General features: G+C 45.8%; 1 protein-coding gene across 10 annotated transcripts in view; it reads right to left on the bottom strand.

The window, feature by feature from the left end:
* The window catches only part of LOC132591503 (uncharacterized), an 86,703-nt gene that overhangs the window by 47,469 nt on the left and 18,593 nt on the right, over positions 1-20,641 (bottom strand). For 2 of the 10 annotated variants that reach the window (XM_088664992.1, XM_088664997.1), the window contains one exon: positions 170-365. The exons of 6 other annotated variants lie outside the window; for them this stretch is intronic. The gene's annotated coding sequence lies outside the window, so the exon portion shown is untranslated. Of the gene's footprint in view, positions 1-169; positions 366-507; positions 771-11,171; positions 11,596-20,641 lie in introns of those variants that run through there. 2 more of the 10 variants (XM_088664994.1, XM_088664995.1) reach the window with 2 other exon arrangements.

Raw genomic sequence — 20,641 nt, 5'->3', positions numbered from 1 at the left:
TTAATGACTGTGAGGACAGTGGACTGTCAGAAGCTGCAGCATTTTTCCCGGTTAGTAAGAGAGATGGAACACACACACCCCCTGTATACCTCCCTGCTTCTAACCGGAAAAATGCTGCAGCTTCTCACAGTCCATAAAACTTCAGGCTGCGCAGATCAAAGTCCCTTACCTTCTGTACTCTTTGCTCAAAGTTTTCAGCATCCTGCAGCTGCAATCGGAACACGCTGCTGCCTTTCTGCTGCCTGGGTCAGAACACCAGCCAGTTCTGTGATCCCCTAGGCCAGGCGATAGCGATCTACCGGTAGATCGTGAGGAAGTTTCTGGTAGCTCGCAGGTAGATCGTGGGTTCCTTAGTGCTTGCCAGCCTAAAAGAAAAAAAGAGCTCTCCCCCTAAAAACAAAAACAAAAAAACCTCAACAACTCTTGCCCCCCCCCAAAGCTCAATAGCCATGGGCAATTGCAGAATTGTAGGGAGAGCTCCTTCCCTCTTGCCGATATAGAACTCACCAGTATGTGTGTGTGAGTGCGTGGCGCATAATGGCTTGCTCCTCCTCCCACATGCCAGCGGAGAGATCCCCGGCTCCCTTAAAAAAAACCAAGTCTACTTTCCCACTCCTCTTCTCTTTACATTCAAATGGATAAGCATGTAATGAATCAATCAAAACTCATAATTTGGAGGTTTTTAACAAGAAGCAACAGCAAGTGAGCCAGGAAGGGGCAGACAGGAGCCACGGGAGGGAGGCTTCTCTGAGCCGGGAGGGAGGGAGGGAGGGAGGGGGCGGACGGGAGCCACGGCTCCTGAGAGGATGACCTGCGCAGCTTTGCCAGTGCCCCTGCGAGGGCTCTGGGTACTTGGGAGTCGGGGGTGGGGGGCACCGGTGCTCCTGGCTGGAGGAGGCAAGCAAACAAACAAACAAACAAACAAACAAGGGAGGGAAGCCGGCAGGAAAGGCTGAGGCGGGAGGAGGTGACAGGAGCAGCAACAGACTCACTACTCAGTCTTCATTATATGTCCTCCCCTCAGGACTTCCCACACCCGCTAGAATATTTTTGTACTTCTGCAAACTTTGGGGGCAAATAACCTTCTCCTTGGGCATGAATGGGGTACACTCTGTTGGCACAGGTGATCACCCTACAGCCCCTTGAATGCACTGCTTTTAAAGCCAGCAAGTTCTGGGGAAGCAGTTGCATTAGCCCAGTCTTCTCCAACCTGCTGTCTTTCAGGGGGTTCTGGACTACGAAGCCCCAGGGGCCAATGGAAGCTGTAGTCCAAAACTTACACAGGGGCACCAGGTGGGTGAAAACCACAGATCATTCCATCAGGCAAGGGCTCCTTAATATTCTCTCCTATCACCCCACCACCACCCGCCTGCTGCTGCCACTCTAGGCAGGAGTCTCGCTGATTCTGCTTCTCAACTTCCCCATGAAATGCACATCATCCCCTTTACCTGCCTGCCTTCCCTCCTCTTGAACCCTCAAAAGGTTGTTTTAACTATCCTATGCTGGTAATACAAGTAGTAATTTTATGTGTATTTGGATTTCCTGAGGGGCATTTGGGAGGGGGGATGCTGCTGTGTTGTTGGTTTTTTTGGGGGGGGGGACTTTGCGGATACATAGGAGTTTAATAGGGACAATTTTATGATCTGAAGGTGGTCTGCCTGGAAAACAACACTGCAACAATTGTCTTTATGTGTGTGTATTTGCTTCCCACCTTTAGAACTCATGTTTTGGTTCTACTGGTACTTATTTGTGTGAATCTGCATTTCCATATTTTAAAATGACAAAGAGTAAGCAACGTTCAAACATGACAGATTCTCTGAAGCTGGCCCTGACACAGTACTCGCCTGATATCAAACAGTTGGTTACTGAAATGGTGACACAGATGTCACACTAACAATGGATGAAGGCATGTATTTTTAAGGAAATCTTGATAGGTAGGTTAATGGAGTGGGTAAAGGAGTTTGTGCTGCGTACAGTTTTGTGAGTGCTTTTATGCAACTCTCTCCCAAGAAGTCTCTAAAAGTTTCTGTTTTCCTCTGTAAGAAAAGTATTTGGGCAGTGCTGCCCCCCAAAAGTTACCAAATCTGGTCACCCCCTTTCCTTCTCCCTAAAAAAGCTCAACAACTTTGAGCTGAACCCCAAAAAATGGGGGTAGATCACCACCAGATTTTAATTCTGAAAGTAGATCACAGTCTCTTGGGAGTTGGCCACCCCTGGGCTATGGGATAGTTAGGTCATATAAGCATCAGCTTCTTATCAAGCCTCTGCACTTTTAAAAGTTTATTCTTGTTATTTCTGAAATACATGCAATAGACAAACATAGACAACAGCAATCATATTATGGCTGATCCCTAAATGGGGATGCATAGAGAAAACAGCAGTCTTGAAAGGTATCAGACATTTATATTCATTTCTTAAAGAATTCAGTCCAGTTATAGTGGAGAGCGTGCTTTGTTTTGAACTTTTGTCGGAATCTGGAATGGGGAGCTAATAAGCCACTTAGACCATGTGAAAAATGAACTATTTTGTTGTGTCTGGCATGCTCTGGTCCATGGGGTCACGAAGAGTCGGACACGACTAAACAACTAAACAACAACAACGAAGCCGTCAGTGTCTGTATCTTGGGTTAAGAACATAAAAATAGCCCTGATGGATCAGGTCAAAGGCCCACTTAGTTCAGCCACCTGTTCTCACAATGGCCAACCAGACGCTCCAATGGGAAGCCTGCAAGCCAGACCTGAGGGAAAAAAGCAGCTTGTGATTCCCTGCAACTAGCATTTAGAGGCATATACCGTATTTGCCAGGGGACGCGGGTGGCACTGTGGTCTAAACCACTGAGCCTCTTGGGCTTGCTGATCAGAAGGTCGGCAGTTCGAATCCCCATGACGGGATGAGCTCCCATTGCTCGGTCCCAGCTCCTGCCAACCTAGCAGTTCGAAAGCACACCAAAAAGTGCAAGTAGATAAATAGGTACTGCTCCAGTGGGAAGGTAAATGCCATTTCCGTGTGCTGCTCTGATTTCGATGTGACATTGCGCCAGAAGCGGCTTAGTCATGCTGGCCACATGACCCAGAAAAACTGTCTGCGGACAAATGCCAGCTCCCTCAGCCTGTAAAGCGAGACGAGCGCCGCAACCCCAGAGTCATCTGCGACTGGACTTAACTGTCAGGGGTCCTTTACCTTTAAGTTGATCGTAGAATCATAGAGTTGGAAGAGACCACAAGGGCCATCCAGTCCAACCCCCTGCCAAGCAGGAAACACCATCAAAGTAATCTTGATATATGGCCTCCGCTTAAAGACCTCCAAAGAAGGAGACTCCACCACACTCCTTGGCAGCAAATTCCACTGCTGAACAGCTCTTACTGTCAGGAAGTTCTTCCTAATGTTTAGGTGGAATCTTCTTTCTTGAAGCTTGAATCCATTGCTCCGTGTCCGCTTCTGTGGAGCAGCAGAAAACAACCTTTCACCCTCCTCTATATGACATCCTTTCATATATTTGAACATGGCTACCATATCACCCCTTAACCTTCTCTTCTCCAGGCTAAACATACCCAGCTCCCTAAGCCGTTCCTCATAAGGCATCGTTTCCAGGCCTTTGACCATTTTGGTTGCCCTCTTCTGGACACGTTCCAGCTTGTCAGTATCCTTCTTGAACACTGGTGCCCAGAACTGGACACAGTACTCCAGGTGATGTCTGACCAGAGCAGAATACAGTAGTACTGTACTATTACTTCCCTTGATCTAGCTGGATGTTGAAGGGGAAAATGAGCTTTGGGAATGGGGGGTATGGAGTCTTTGAGTTACGGCCACGGCAAACCTGGAAGTGTATACTTCTGGGTTTCACCACACACATGTGCACAACTGCGCCACGTACATGCGCAGAAGTGCGCCTCTATTTATGTTATTTTCGGGGTGCGAACGGACCCCCGGAACGAATTAAGTTTGTATCCGGAGGGTCCACTGTACTGTACTGTATTTACACAAATCTAATGCACCATTGAATCTAATGCGCACCTCAGTTTTCAAAGCCTTGAAACCAAAAAAGTATTTGCTGGCAAATGTAAATGCGTCCTCAAATCTAATGCATACCCTAATTTTCACGACATATTTTGGCCACAAAAGGTGCGCATTACATCACCTACATTCTGTGGCAGCAAATTTCCAGTTTATAATTCTGTGTTGTGCTAGGTATTTCCTATTGCTTGCCCTGTATCTTCCAATATTCAGCTTCATTGGATTACTGCAGGTTCTAATACAATGAAAAAGGTGGGGGGGGTGTAACTTTGTCCAGTTTTATGCACCTCTGTATTGTCTCCTTACTACCTTTTTATACGGACTAAAAAAGCCCCAACTGTTCTGACTAAACGACTAAACAACAACAATCAGGGAATCAGGTGGCGTTGTGGGTAAAACCACTGAGCTTAGGGCTTGCTGATCAGAAGGTCGGCGGTTTGAATCCCTGCGAGAGGGTGAGCTCCCATTGCTCAGTCCCAGCTCCTGCCCACCTAGCAGTTCGAAAGCACATCAAAGTGCAAGTAGATAAATAGGTACCGCTCCAAGCGGGAAGATGAGCGGCATTTCCGTGTGCTGCTCTGGTTCACCAGAAGTGGCTTAGTCATGCTGGCCACATGACCTGGAAGCTGTACGCAGGCTCCCTCGGCCAATAACGCGAGATGAGCGCCGCAACCCCAGAGTCAGTCATGACTGGCCCTAATGGTCAGGGGTCCCTTTACCTTTAATAACAGTCCTTTCTGCCTCCCAACGGTGGCCATATCTCACCAAACGCTAGAGGATCACCTGTGTTGAATCATCAGGGTCATATCCTGCCTTCCTCAGTAGAATCCAATGCATTGAGTTGATCATGAGACTGGACACCAGGAGGTGCTACTCAGCAGTCTGAATCACTCTGCAGGCTTGGGGGAAGAGCATGCCTCCTCATCCTTCCCACCTGGGAAATGGGGAAAGAAGCATTTGTCTGTTTCATAACCAGGGGTTACAGGTTATTCATGGCCATCTTCTTGGGTTCCTGACCCATAGGGGTTGTTTTAAGGATCTTCCTATGGGTGTACCACCCCCACCTCCCAAGGACCAGATTCAGGTATCTAACTGGCAATATGAAAGGTGTTTTCCCAAAGCAACATTACTTTATTTTACAAAATGAGCAATTCATCACAGTAAGCTGTAGTTTCGTTCACCAGCTCAAACTTCACAGATCTTTCTGAGTGGTCTACAACCAGTGCTATTTTTCTAGAGAACAAGGTGCTGGAACTCACAATGAACCCCTCCCTTGTTCTCTTAGAATGGCAATGGCGCCCACCTGAGAGGTGCTGCAACTGAGTTCCAGCTGAGAAAAAGCCCTGTCTACCACCATTTAATTTAATTGATCCTTAATAGTCATGTCTATTAATTTTAATGGGCCTGCTCATGGCAAACATTGGCTACAATCCTGCTTTTTGAAGAGAAAGTGCTGATGTCAGCCCCAGTCAATGCCCTTTAGCCCTTCATGCGGGAATAGGTAGGAAGATGAGGCAGATAAGAAGAGGGACCACTCTTTTGATTTTGCTATATTCCCGCCTTTACAAAGACAACTGCAACAATTTACAAGCAGAGGGAGCAGCGTTCATATATGATATTATGAGGTTTTGGGGGGACTAGATCTCCCTAAATGTGTTTGTGATTTAGTAAAAATTAGAATTAATCAAAGTTTGATTAAACTTTGTCGAGCAGGGAACCCCCCTGGATTTATGCTAATGAGCCAACCCAGCTCCTAGAGGTATCTGAATGGGCCATGATTAAAGGTAAAGGTACCCCCGACAGTTAAGTCCAGTTGCAGACGACTCTGGGGTTGCACACTTATCTTGCTCTATGGGCTGAGGGAGCCGGCGTTTGTCCACAGACAGCTTCCAGATCATGTGGCCAGCATGACTAAGCCGCTTCTGGCGAACCAGAGCAGCGCACGGAAACACCGTTTACCTTCCCACTGGAGCGGTGCCTATTTATCTACTTGCACTTTGACGTGCTTTCGAACTGCTAGGTTGGCAGGAGATTAGCCCATTCAGGAAACCAACAGAGGGCAACAGCCAGGCAAGGGGGAGTTGGGCCCCTTCTTTGCTGGGTGCTAGTAGGGGGAGGCAAAAGCCAGGTTTAATGTTCCAATTTTTAATGATATATGCTGAAGGGAGGTCCTGGGAGTCACTTAATAGCGAGAAGGAGAAGGAGAGGCAGAACTCCAAGTGAGTTGGGGATGACAGGCTCAAACAATGAGATATAGAGGAAGGCTTTTTGCTGCCCTTTGAAGTGAATGCTGCACTTATGGGAGAAGCAGCCAGACCCTCACAGCACATGAATGCTCAGAAATCCCTCCATCTAGGTGCAGGTTGTATATACTGTATGTGTAAATAAAACCATACGTCATAAAGACATCAGTCTCTATTGCACCTCATTCTCCAAAAGGGAACACAGACCCTGGCAAACGACTCTGCAACCCCTGGAATCTCGCACTGATCATGGAACTTGGTGTTGCAAGTAACACACACACACACACTCACCTGCAGCATGTTCATCTAAAATCCTGTGTCAGGTAAAATGCACTTTTACAACAAGTACTCATTAGCTAACTTCTGCTAATTATTGGGAGGAGCTATGACCACCCCTCCCACGAGTGTTGGTGATTTCAGCAGTGACAGCTCACACATTTCCTCCACGAGGGCCGGAAACTTGAGCAGTGAGTTTCTCAAGATTGCTGAATTCTCAGCTTGATCTCAAATGCAGTGCTGCCCTGACCCGTTGCATGGGCAGAACAACTTCTGTGGGTCCCCTTATCTTGCAAGAAGCAAGGGGTGCCAACTGAGAATGCTCCCAAGCTGCCTCCAGTCTTGAACAACCCTGTGCAAAGTTAGAATCACAGTCGGTGGGTTGGAGCACTGGTTTTGTTGCCTCAGTTATTAGTATTGAACCTGTTGGCTGATTTGAGAAACCTTGATTAATCACTGAGGATCATACTCAATTAAGCTCCACTCAGAGTCAAGCCACTGAAAATTATGGACCTAAGTTTGTCATATTCATTAACTTCAATGGGTCCACTCTGAGTAGAACTTAGTTGGAATACAACTCTGTTTTAGTTGATTAACTGTTTCATTGATTAATCCTGTATCCCTTTTTGCCTGTCAAAAACTACAAACGGTCCAAAGTGAGGAGAGCATCCTTTGTTTGTAAAAGATGGACACATAGCAGCACTTGTTTAAGTTGTGGGTCAAGACACAGTGTTGTTAACTAACAGGGTGGGGGGGGGGAGAGAGAGAGAATATAATGCCTCTTTTCATATGTCACCATTCACCCATGCACTGGTGTTGCACATGTGAGTGCAGGTATCATATTAGAAGAGGTTTCCTCTCTGCTAAAGGAAGAGGGAATGGAACGAATGGAACGCGGATGGCGCTGTGGTCTAGACTCTAAACCACAGAGCCTAGGGCTTGCTGATCGGAAGCTTGGCGGTTCGAATCTCAGCGACGGAGTGAGCTCCCGTTGCTCGGTCCCTGCTCCTGCCAACTTAGCAGTTCAAAAGCACATCAAAGTGCAAGTAGATTAATAATTACTGCTCCGGCAGGAAGGTAAACGGCGTTTCTGTGCACTGCTCTGGTTCGCCAGAAGCTGCTTAGTCATGCTGGCCACATGACCCGGAAAAATTGCGGACAAACATCTGCTCCCTCAGCCTGTAAAGCGAGATGAGCGCCACAACCCCAGAGTCGTCCGCGACTGGACTTAACTGTCAGGGGTCCTTTACCTTTTTAAAGGAAGATGGAATGTCTCTTCTTGGAAGAGACTCTGCTGTGTGGGGTTCTATTTATGTGTCACAGCCTGCATCCTCTTAAAAGAGACATTCTGTGCCAAGAGAGTGCCCCTCCTCAGATAGCACCCCTCACTCCCCTGCATTGCCTGTAGGTCTCACAACAAGCCTTGTGTTGGAAGTGGCATTCTCAGGGAATAAAGCCTCTAAGACAGGGCTCGCCGCCTGAAGCTCTGTCAATTCACAATAGTCAATTAATTTTGTCATTAATTGATATGGTTCCATGTTTATTTTAGGAATGCTTAATTTTATTTTATTTTTGCTAGGGGCTAACAGATCTGCTTGCATCACTTCCCTTGAACATAGCCAGGATTCTTTTGGGTGGGGGGACAGGCCTTTTGTTAGAGGGGGTAGAACCTCAGTTTGTATTTTTATTGATTTTTATTGATTTGGGGGGGAGCTGCCCCTCTCTGCCCCCCCCGGCTATGCCCTATCCCTTTAATCCCTTTGCTCTTCACCCACCCCCCTGGCCAAACCTTGCTCCCTTTACACCTTGCCCACTTCCTTACCTATTCCCCCATTGCTGGCTTGGCTTGGCCCAAGCTCCACTACCCACCTCACCTTTAAAAGACCTGGAGGTGCTTCAGAGTGTGGCTTGCTAAACTGGTGTATGTAGTGCCGCCACCCCAACCCACCCCGGTAACGCTGCTGCAGGCACATTTAACAGAGGTTGGGAAGAGGCACATCACAGCATGCAAACCACAGAGCATGTTGTTGTTGTTGTTTAGTCGTTTAGTCGTGTCCGACTCTTCGTGACCCCATGGACCAGAGCACGCCAGGCACTCCTGTCTTGCACTAACTCCCGCAGTTTGGTCAAACTCATGTTCGTAGCTTTGAGAACACTGTCCAACCATCTCGTCCTCTGTCGTCCCCTTCTCCTAGCGCCCTCAATCTTTTCCAACATCAGGGTCTTTTCCAAGGATTCTTCTCTTCTCATGAGGTGGCCAAAGTATTGGAGCCTCAGCTTCACGATCTGTCCTTCCAGTGAGCACTCAGGGCTGATTTCCTTAAGAATGGATAGGTTTGATCTTCTTGCAGTCTATTGGACTCTCAAGAGTCTCCTCCAGCACCATAATTCAAAAGCATCAATTCTTTGGCAATCAGCCTTCTTTATGGTCCAGCTCTCACTTCCATACATCACTACTGGGAAAACCATAGCTTTAACTATACAGACCTTTGTAGGCAAGGTGATGTCTCTGCTTTTTAAGATGCTGTCTAGGTTTGTCATTGCTTTCCTGCAGATGTTGCTGGACTCCAACTTCCCTTGGCCTCAGCATCTCCAGGAATGATGGGAGTTGTAGTCCAACAACATCTGGACGGCCAAGAGTTTCCCAAGGAGCCCAAGAAAGTAAAATCTCTGACTGTCTCCATTTCTTTCCCTTCTATTTGCCAGGAGGTGATGGGACCAGTGGCCATGATCTTGGTTTTTTTGATGTTGAGCTTCAGACCATATTTTGCACTCTCCTCTTTCACCCTCATTGCAGTATACTGCTATTTCATTTTTTAAAAAATATAGCTAACAACGATTAAAATACACAAGAGCAATGTAAAAATTAAGCAAGCCACCAGCTGACTGTTACAGAACAGTATTTTTTTCCTAATTGTCCTCATAATGGTCATATAAATCAAATTGAGTTGTTTGTTGGATTGTCGAATTATGTTTCAAAATGATTTAGTATTTGACTGTTATTGTAACAATTGATTCACATTTTTATTGCTCAGTTGTCAGCCACTTTGAGCATGTTTATAGGGAATGTAGCACACGAATTTAAATAATAAATAAAAAGTTTCCCACATTCATCTTAATTGTTCGGGGTAGTTTTTTTTTTTTTTTTTTTTAAACGTATCTGATTATCTGGGAGTGCATTTTAGCTGATCAAAACTTTTTTAAAATTGATTTGCCAGCTGATGAGCCCATTCCAACATGGCAGTTTTCATTCCTTTACGTGTCCCATGTCATGACACTGATAGATAGCAGACCGTTCAGAGCTGACTCAGGTGAAGAGATGACATGATCTGCCACTTCTTGTGGGTCACTGTCTTATGGGTTGTGACATGGTAGGAGTGTGCCCTTTGTGTAACTGTGTCATGCAGAGAAACACATTCCTCCTGCATCACCTCACGAGAGCCCTCTGGCAAGCACAGTTGTGAGCTCTGGAAATACGCCTGGTCATCCCTAGTTCTTATCCCATGCCTACTCCCAGTCCCAGTTAGTCCTACCTAAAGAAGAGCTACTGAAATTTATAGGCAACTAACTTAGGTTCAGCATGTTACGCGGGTGGCGCTGTGGTCTAAGCCACTGAGCCTAGGGCTTGCCGATCAGAAGGTTGGCGGTTCGAATCCCCGCGACGGGTGAGCTCCCGTTGCTCGGTCCCAGCTCCTGCCCACCTAGCAGTTCGAAAGCACACCAAAGTGCAAGTAGATAAATAGGTACCGCTCTGGCGGGAAGGTAAACGGCATTTCCGTGCGCTGCTCTGGTTCGCCAGAAGTGGCTTAGTCATGCTGGCCACATGACCTGGAAGCTGTACGCTGGCTGCCTCGGCCAGTAAAGCGAGGTGAGCACCTGAGTGCCGCAACTCCAGAGTCATCTGCAACTGGACCTAATGGTCAGGGGTCCCTTTACCTTTAACTTAGGTTCATTGATTCCAGTAGGTCTGCATTGAGTAGGACTTAGTTGGGATACAAATCACTTTTGTAGCTTTTGATTGCTAACTGAATGTTATAAAATCAGTATCAAATGGTCAAAGGCATGGAAACGATGCCTTATGAGGAACGGCTTAGGGAGCTGGGTATGTTTAGCCTGGAGAAGAGAAGGTTAAGGGGTGATATGATAGCCATATTCAAATATATAAAAGGATGTCATATAGAGGAGGGAGAAAGGTTGTTTTCTGCTGCTCCAGAGAAGCGGACACGGAGCAATGGATTCAAGCTACAATAAAAAAGATTCCTCCTAAACATTAGGAAGAACTTCCTGACAGTAAGAGCTGTCCAGCAGTGGAATTTGCTACCAAGGAGTGTGCTGGAGTCTCCTTCTTTGGAGGTCTTTAAGTGGAGGCTTGACAGCCATATGCCAGAAATCCTTTGATGGTGTTTTCTGCTTGGCAGGGGGTTGGACTGGATGGCCCTTGTGGTCTCTTCCAACTCTAGGATTCTATGATTCTAAGAGTTCTGAGGGATACACAGAGAGGCCTGGAAGACGACATCCAGCCCCTAGCCCTGAGCTTCCCCACTGCCCCTCAGTACTGTTTTGTAAAGATGTTACAAGAGACATTGCACATATTTTTGTAACTCAAGAAAATCTTTAATAAAAAAATTACTGTGCTACCTTTTCACTGATCATCAGAAAGCTCTGACACAGCTGTTTCTTTTGGACCTGTGCGTTTATTTTCACACTTTGTTCCCAGCCGCCTTAATTGTGGTGTCCGTTTACATTCCAACGGTTTGTGATGCTCCTCTTGGATGTGTTGTCATCAAGTGCAATCTTCAGGGGCCAGCCATAGACCTGATGTGCACATCGGCAAGTTTTTGCTTTGTGTGTTCAGTCAGATGATTATCAACTACTTTAATCACCTGACGTGCAGAGGTGACTAAGGAGGAGAGGCATGTAACCGTGCACTTGAGAAATAGCCTTGGAGGCTAAAGATTGATCCGGTCCTGCATTCCTGGACTCCCCCCTGCTTTGTTTGTGTTTTGTAAGGCAAACCTGCTTTGGCACCATTCCTGATCACTGCTGATATAAAAAAAAAGATTCCTGGAATCATAAAATCAAAGGCTCTGAAAATGTCATCTCAGCAGAAAGGGAAGCACGCTGGTTGTGTCTTTTAAACAGGCACGCCTGAGTGTTGTAGAACAGCGGTGGGGAACCTCTGGCCTAGAAGCTGAATGCAGCCCTCTGTGGGATGGAACACTGGGGCAGACAAGTCACAACAGTTCCTAGAGTGTCCACTAACAGGAACTCACCTGGAGGGACACCTGACTACAGGTCAGTTCCTGTTCCCTCAGACATGCAAATGAGTTGGATTAGACAAAAGCCCTAGCCTGCAATCACTCTCTCTCTTAGCTACTTCCTCCCTCGATGAGGACACATCTCCAGAGAATCTCTAGTTAGCATGGTTCTCACTCTAGGCCTGCAGCCAAGAGTGAGACCAAATGGAGTCTTACTTTACTAAGTAGTCTCTAGATATATATATACTTGTAACTTTTCTAAGCAAGCCTGCCTTTCTGAGATTATGCTGTAACTCAGGATGAAACTGTAAGTAAACTCTATCTTATTTTATAAACACGGTGTTGTGTATTTCTTTTAAGAGGGACAAAGGGGACCTTTGCCAGGAAGTGTAATATTGAACTATAAAGTGTAATATTGTTATAGAGATTCTAGCGAATCTAACGCACATGCTTTGCTGCGCACAAAAGGGGAATGTCACTCTGCTAATATTGGAAGCTTGCTAACACAAGCTTGGATAGGATCTATCTAATAATATATCCTAATCCACATCCCTAACATTCCCATAAAGGGTTATTACGGCCCAGGACTGCGTATTTTTGTGTATTTTTGAAGGATTGCTTTGGATTGTGATTTTGAACTGAGTAGGATTTTTTCAGTTAGAACTTCCTGGTGAGCACATGGTCTATTGTTCTCCAGTGTGCCTAGGGGATTAGCTACCCCTCCCCTCCCTCAGAGTTTACAGCACTGAGAACTCAGAGGCAGTGAAGATTATTTTGCATTTTGAGATATTTTTAGAGATTTTGATTTTGGAATTTTTGGCAAATTTTTGAATTTTGAGAAATTTTTAGAATTTTGAGATTCCAAGATGGCTTTTGCAGATTTTGATAGTGGAGTTAAGCCAGGATTCATGGCTCTAGATGATGACAATTATGTATTTTGGAAACAACGCCTGATAGCATTTTTAGATGCAAGGAATGTTTTGGATGCCATTGAAAAACCTATGCCTACTGGCACAACAGCAGAGGATTTAGCTAAGATAGCAAGTTGGAAACGCATGAACAGCGAGGCCAGATACATAATTTTGAGTGGACTTCGCAACAGGCATCTAACATCAGTTAATAGCAAAGATGATGCAGCTAAAATCTTAAAAGATATTGAGCGCAGGTATGGAGCATCTACTAAGAACTCCTACAGGAATTTGATGAGCAAATTAACTCCGCTGAGGATGAATTCAAGAGAAGAATTCACTGACCATATCAGCAAATTTAGTGAAATTGTTCAGAGGATTGATCTTACTACTAAAGCCCTTGATGAAGAAACAAAGGTTTCATTTTTGATAGCATCTCTAGGACCAAGCTTCAGTTCATTCAAGAGTTGCATGGATCACAAAAAGGACCTGACTTTTGAAGAACTGATTGATCATTTGAGAGAGGAATGCAGAGATTACCTTGATTCTTCAGAAAGGAATACAGGGAGAAAGGACACTAATTATGCTTCCAAGCATTTCCAAAGGTCCAGACAAACGCCAAAGGAAATAATTTGCTTTAACTGCAATTTAAAAGGGCACATGGCGAAGGAATGCCGGGCACCTAGGAATAAATCCCGCCCCTTTCCACCAAAAGGCGAAAAGAAGGGGGGTCGTGGGCGTGCAACGATATTGCAAGAAAGAAATGTAGCTTTCCAGAGCTGTGAAGGAAAGCGCAATAAGTGGCTTCTAGACAGTGCAGCAAGCAGCCACTTCTGTTATAAAAGGGAATATTTCAATGAAATAGACAATAATAAACAGTCTGAGATTGAAATTGCTGATGGAAATGTTATAAAGTCAATAGGTGCAGGATCTTTGAACTTGAATTTCAAAGTGAACAATGAGTCTTTTGATACTACAGTGAGTAATGTTAAGTATGCACCAAAGCTGAACTGTAATCTAATAAGTGTGTCTAGCTTGGACAAGAAAGGTTTTGAAATTATATTTAAAAATGGACAATGCAATGTGATAAAAGATGGTGAAGTGTTTATTCAAGCCAAACTAATCAATGATGTGTATGAGATTGATATTTCAGAGAATGAGTCTGCAAGGGTTGCACAACCCAGCAGAAAGGATCAACCAGATCTGGAACTCTGGCACAAAAGGCTTGGACACAGGGATACCAACCTTATCCTGAAAATGCAGAAGGAAAATCTGGTAAAAGGTCTACAGGTAAAGAATTGCAGTACACCAATGCCAAACTGTACAACTTGCATAACTGAAAAGGCAGTCAAGCCTTCCTTCCCACGTTGTACAGAGAAGAGAAGCACAAAAGTCATGGACACTGTTCATACTGACCTATGTGGTCCGCTGAATGTACCTTCCCTAGGAAACAATAAGTACATTCTGATATTTATAGATGACTTCTCAAGATATTGTGTTGGATATTTTCTAGAAGAAAAGAGTCAGACACCGGAATTGTTCAAACTGTACTTAAACATGGTGAAGAACAAATTCCAGAGAGCTCCTTCCACCTTAATTTCGGATAATGGTGGAGAGTTTTGCTCACGGCAGATGAAGGCCATCATGGCACAAGAAGGCATAGCACATGTAACTACAGTTGCTTACACGCCTCAACAGAACTCCATTGCTGAGAGAAAGTTTAGGTCTATTATGGAGATGACAAGGTGCATGTTAAAAGAGGCCAACTTGTCACAGAAGCTATGGGGTGAAGCGGCGAATACGGTGATTTATTTGCAAAACAGATTGCCTACAAAGGGTGCAGAACGCACACCATTTGAACTTTGGCACGGGAGAGTCCCAAGTCTGCAGCACATACGTGTGTTTGGAAGTGTCTGTTATTACCACGTGCCCAAAGAGCGCAGACACAAGCTTGACTCCAGAGCAAAAGCAGGTATCCTGGTTGGATATGCTCCTGGAGGAAAGGGATATAGAGTTCTAGATCCAAAGAGTGGCAGAGTAGACCCATACCATGTGGTTCATTTTGATGAACTAGGAAAGTTTGATACAAAGAACACTGTTATTGACTGTTCTAGAGAGTCACCAGATGAAGAGTTTATAAGTTTTCCTTTAGCACAAGGAACTAATATACCTTCTAGTGTCACAACACCCCCTACAGGCGACACCCCAGAAGACGCAGAGGTCCAGACCCCTGGCGGCACCAGAGACGAAGAGGAGGAGCTGTACGTGGACATGCCAGCGTTGGAGGAGGATGAGGATGCTGATGCGGTTGCACAACCAGAGGTCAGATGCTCATCCAGAACCAACAAGGGCGTTCCGCCACTACGACTGTCCTACTTTGCAGGGTCGGCGTCTCCACCAGAACCTTCCACTTGGGAAGAGGTAGAGCAGATGCCAGCCACCGAAGCCAGTCTCTGGAGGAAAGCCGCGCAGGAGGAGATTGACGCACTGCACAAGAACAAGACCTGGACACTCACAGAATTGCCTGCTGGTAAGAAAGCAATTGGGAGCAAATGGGTGTTCAAGGTTAAAAGGGGTTCAGAAGGGGAGGTGCAACGTTACAAAGCAAGACTAGTGGCACAAGGTTTTTCACAGCAATATGGCCACGACTATGACCAAGTCTTTGCACCGACAGTAAGATACAGTAGCGTAAGATTACTTTTAAGCATCGCAGCATCTAAAGGAATGGAGGTGAAACACATCGATATAGCTACTGCGTTTTTGCATGGGGAAATTTCTGAAGAAATTTACATGAAGCAGCCTAAAGGTTTTATAAAGCCAAATGAGGCACATTTGGTTTGCAAGCTTCAAAAGGGACTGTATGGTTTAAAACAAGCAGCCAGAGCCTGGAACTTGAAATTGCATGGAATGCTGGTGAAACTTGGGTACAAGCAAGGTGAAGCTGACAAGTGTTTGTACACTAAGCAGAGTAATGGACAATTTTCTTATATTCTTGCCTTCGTTGACGACCTTTTAATCGCAACGTCAAATGACAGGGATTATAAAAATGTAGTCCAGCACCTCAACAAGGAAGTGCAAGTGAAGGAATTAGGACCAGTTGAGTATTACCTCGGGATTCAAGTGGAAAGAGAACAGGATGGTTCATTTCTACTTAATCAGAAGCAAAAGATAATTGAACTGTTGGAGAGTATGCAATTGCAGGATGCAAAACCCGTCGACACCCCGATGGCTACAGACTTCTTAAAGAACCAAGAGGATTCAAAGCTGCTGCCAAACAACACAGAGTATCGTTCAGCAATTGGTAAACTTTTGTATTTAGTTACCACATGCAGACCTGATTTAGCCAATGCAGTAGGGATTCTCAGCAGGAAAGTGAGTAGTCCCACTGAGCATGATTGGGTTGGTGTGAAGAGGGTGGTTCGATATCTTAAGGGTACAATGGATTGTAAATTAAAGTTACCAGCTGTCAGTGACCCTAAGCTCATTGGGTACACTGATGCTGACTGGGCGGGTGATAATTCTGATTATAAATCCACAAGCGGGCATGTCTTTATGTATGGGGGCGGAGCTATCACATGGGGCAGTTATAAACAGAAATGTATAGCTTTATCGTCTACAGAATCGGAATATGTTGCGGCTACAGAAGCGTGCAGAGAGATTTCCTGGCTGGACCAACTCCTAACAGACTTTGGCGTGGAGAGAAAGGAACCTATAAGCCTGCTGGAGGACAACCAAAGCTGTCTAAAGCTGGCGCAGAATGAGAAGTTCCTAGCACGCTCAAAACACATTGGGGTCAGGTACCACTACGTTCGCCAGATGATACAAGATGGACTTGTCGAACTGTCGTACTGCTGCACATCGGAGATGACAGCAGACATCCTAACAAAACCCCTGCCAAGACAGAGTTTCCAGAACCTGCGTGTCAAGCTGGGACTCGTGGGTGGTTGAATAAAGTTGCTTATGTTTTGTTTTGTATGTAATGAATGTTGTGAATTGCCTGAGAAGGGGTTTGTGGGATGGAACACTGGGGCAGACAAGTCACAACAGTTCCTAGAGTGTCCACTAACAGGAACTCACCTGGAGGGACACCTGACTACAGGTCAGTTCCTGTTCCCTCAGACATGCAAATGAGTTGGATTAGACAAAAGCCCTAGCCTGCAATCACTCTCTCTCTTAGCTACTTCCTCCCTCGATGAGGACACATCTCCAGAGAATCTCTAGTTAGCATGGTTCTCACTCTAGGCCTGCAGCCAAGAGTGAGACCAAATGGAGTCTTACTTTACTAAGTAGTCTCTAGATATATATATACTTGTAACTTTTCTAAGCAAGCCTGCCTTTCTGAGATTATGCTGTAACTCAGGATGAAACTGTAAGTAAACTCTATCTTATTTTATAAACACTGTGTTGTGTATTTCTTTTAAGAGGGACAAAGGGGACCTTTGCCAGGAAGTGTAATATTGAACTATAAAGTGTAATATTGTTATAGAGATTCTAGCGAATCTAACGCACATGCTTTGCTGCGCACAAAAGGGGAACGTCACTCTGCTAATATTGGAAGCTTGCTAACACAAGCTTGGATAGGATCTATCTAATAATATATCCTAATCCACATCCCTAACATTCCCATACCCTCAAGGCCACGTCCCTTACCAGCCTTGCCCCACCCACTTTTACTTCTGGCCCCTCCCATCACTGGATTGCAGCCCCCAGTCTATAAAAGTATTCCATCCCTGTTGGGTTGAGAGTGTTAGGATTTCATAGTAGATTCTGTTCCACCTTAAACAGGAACAGGCTTGGAAGAGGATGTTGAATGTATCACATGATGTATATTTCCCTTGGTTGTACTATTGTAATGTTAGTTCTCTTGCCCAGAAATTGGAATGGCTAATCGCCTAGGGCAGGGGTGGCCAACTCCCAAGAGACTGTGATCTACTTTCAGAATTAAAATCTGGTGGTGATCTACCCCCATTTTTTGGGGTTCAGCTCAAAGTTGTTGAGCTTTTTTAGGGAGAAGGAAAGGGGGGTGACCAGATTTGGTAACCTTTTGGGGGGCAGCACTGCCCAAATACTTTTCTTACAGAGGACAACAGAAACTTTTAGAGACTTCTTGGGAGAGAGTTGCATAAAAGCACTCACAAAACTGTACGCAGCACAAACTCCTTTACCCACTCCATTAACCTACCTATCAAGATTTCCTTAAAAATACATGCCTTCATCCATTGTTAGTGTGACATCTGTGTCACCATTTCAGTAACCAACTGTTTGATATCAGGCGAGTACTGTGTCAGGGCCAGCTTCAGAGAATCTGTCATGTTTGAACGTTGCTTACTCTTTGTCATTTTAAAATATGGAAATGCAGATTCACACAAATAAGTACCAGTAGAACCAAAACATGAGTTCTAAAGGTGGGAAGCAAATACACACACATAAAGACAATTGTTGCAGTGTTGTTTTCCAGGCAGACCACCTTCAGATCATAAAATTGTCCCTATTAAACTCCTATGTATCCGCAAAGTCCCCCCCCAAAAAAACCAACAACACAGCAGCATCCCCCCTCCCAAATGCCCCTCAGGAAATCCCAATACACATAAAATTACTACTTGTATTACCAGCATAGGATAGTTAAAACAACCTTTTGAGGGTTCAAGAGGAGGGAAGGCAGGCAGGTAAAGGGGATGATGTGCATTTCATGGGGAAGTTGAGAAGCAGAATCAGCGAGACTCCTGCCTAGAGTGGCAGCAGCAGGCGGGTGGTGGTGGGGTGATAGGAGAGAATATTAAGGAGCCCTTGCCTGATGGAATGATCTGTGGTTTTCACCCACCTGGTGCCCCTGTGTAAGTTTTGGACTACAGCTTCCATTGGCCCCTGGGGCTTCGTAGTCCAGAACCCCCTGAAAGACAGCAGGTTGGAGAAGACTGGGCTAATGCAACTGCTTCCCCAGAACTTGCTGGCTTTATAAGCAGTGCATTCAAGGGGCTGTAGGGTGATCACCTGTGCCAACAGAGTGTACCCCATTCATGCCCAAGGAGAAGGTTATTTGCCCCCAAAGTTTGCAGAAGTACAAAAATATTCTAGCGGGTGTGGGAAGTCCTGAGGGGAGGACATATAATGAAGACTGAGTAGTGAGTCTGTTGCTGCTCCTGTCACCTCCTCCCGCCTCAGCCTTTCCTGCCGGCTTCCCTCCCTTGTTTGTTTGTTTGTTTGCTTGCTTGCCTCCTCCAGCCAGGAGCACCGGTGCCCCCCACCCCCGACTCCCAAGTACCCAGAGCCCTCGCAGGGGCACTGGCAAAGCTGCGCAGGTCATCCTCTCAGGAGCCGTGGCTCCCGTCCGCCCCCTCCCTCCCTCCCTCCCTCCCTCCCTCCCGGCTCAGAGAAGCCTCCCTCCCGTGGCTCCTGTCTGCCCCTTCCTGGCTCACTTGCTGTTGCTTCTTGTTAAAAACCTCCAAATTATGAGTTTTGATTGATTCATTACATGCTTATCCATTTGAATGTAAAGAGAAGAGGAGTGGGAAAGTAGACTTGGGTTTTTTTTAAGGGAGCCGGGGATCTCTCCGCTGGCATGTGGGAGGAGGAGCAAGCCATTATGCGCCACGCACTCACACACACATACTGGTGAGTTCTATATCGGCAAGAGGGAAGGAGCTCTCCCTACAATTCTGCAATTGCCCGTGGCTATTGAGCTTTGGAGGGGGGGGGACAAGAGTTGTTGAGGTTTTTTTGTGTTTTTTTTAAGGGGGAAAGCTCTTTTTTTCTTTTAGGCTGGCAAGCACTAAGGAACCCACGATCTACCTGCGAGCTACCAGAAACTTCCTCGCGATCTACTGGTAGATCGCGATCGACCTGTTGGACATGCCTGCTATATGGTATCGGTGGCCACTCCCAGTCACCAGTCTTGGGACGCATTCTGGATTAGTTGTAGTTTCCAAGTCACCTTCAAAGGCAGCCCCAAACAGAGTGCATTGCAATAGTCCAAGTGTGAGGTAAGCAGAGCATGCACCACTCTGAAAAGGCAGTCTGCAGGCAGGTAGGGTCTCCACTAACATACCATGATAAAATAAATGATGAATTTATTATTATTACTAGCTGGCCCTGCCACGCCTTGCTGTGGCTCAGTCTGTTAAATGGAGGCTCAGGGTCCCACTTCAGACTCCCCTCACCTTCAGAGTCCCCCTGTTTTATGTATGTTCTGCTTACACAGGCGTATTCCTATGATTTCCCCCCACCCTGTGCCAATCCATGACGTATCCCGCCCCTCCCCCCACCCCTGGCTCATCCCTGTGACTGGACCCACCGTGTCCTGAACTATCCCGTCCCCTCCTCCCGCCAACCCCCACCCAGGTGACTCAGTACCTCTATTCAGCCTAGCCTTTAAAGGCTTCGGCCTAGTATGTAAACGGGAGCCGAGGTGCTGTTGAGAGGGAAGGTTTTATAGGTGCAGTAGCAGTGTAGCCACCGCTAGAGGGCGCTGGTTTCCAACCTGGTTCTTTTCCCAGCATGCACTTTTGTCTGATTTGTGAGTTCTGGAACACGTGCTTTGGGGCCTTTTACCCGGCCCAGGTGTGACATGTCTTTAGAAACAGTATGGCTTGCTCTCATATTTACATGCGGCATTGTGTCAAAATTTGAACGCAATCAGTCAAGCGGTTTTGGTGAAATGTGGATACCAACGGACATGGCCAGTTTACATTTACACACACACACACACACACACACACAGAGAGAGAGAGAGAGAGAGATTATTATTATTATTATTATACGTTTAGAAGACATCAGAAGGCAGCCCTGCATAGGGAAGCTGTTTAAAGTTTAAAGTTTTATTATGTATTCATAAGTGGCTGGGTTCAAATAAATTGTTGCTGTTGTGCCTTCAAGGATAAAAAGAAACGTGTGTGATTCTTCAAAGGAAATGGTGCAATCCTGCAGTTCTGGGTTCCTTACTTGG

The sequence above is a fragment of the Zootoca vivipara genome, chromosome Z2 (assembly GCF_965207765.1).
Source record: "Zootoca vivipara chromosome Z2, rZooViv2.hap1.1, whole genome shotgun sequence".
In the NCBI taxonomy this organism is placed as follows: Eukaryota; Metazoa; Chordata; class Lepidosauria; order Squamata; family Lacertidae; genus Zootoca; species Zootoca vivipara.
Note: the sequence above shows the minus strand (reverse complement) of the source record. Positions and strands in the feature narration are given on the sequence as shown.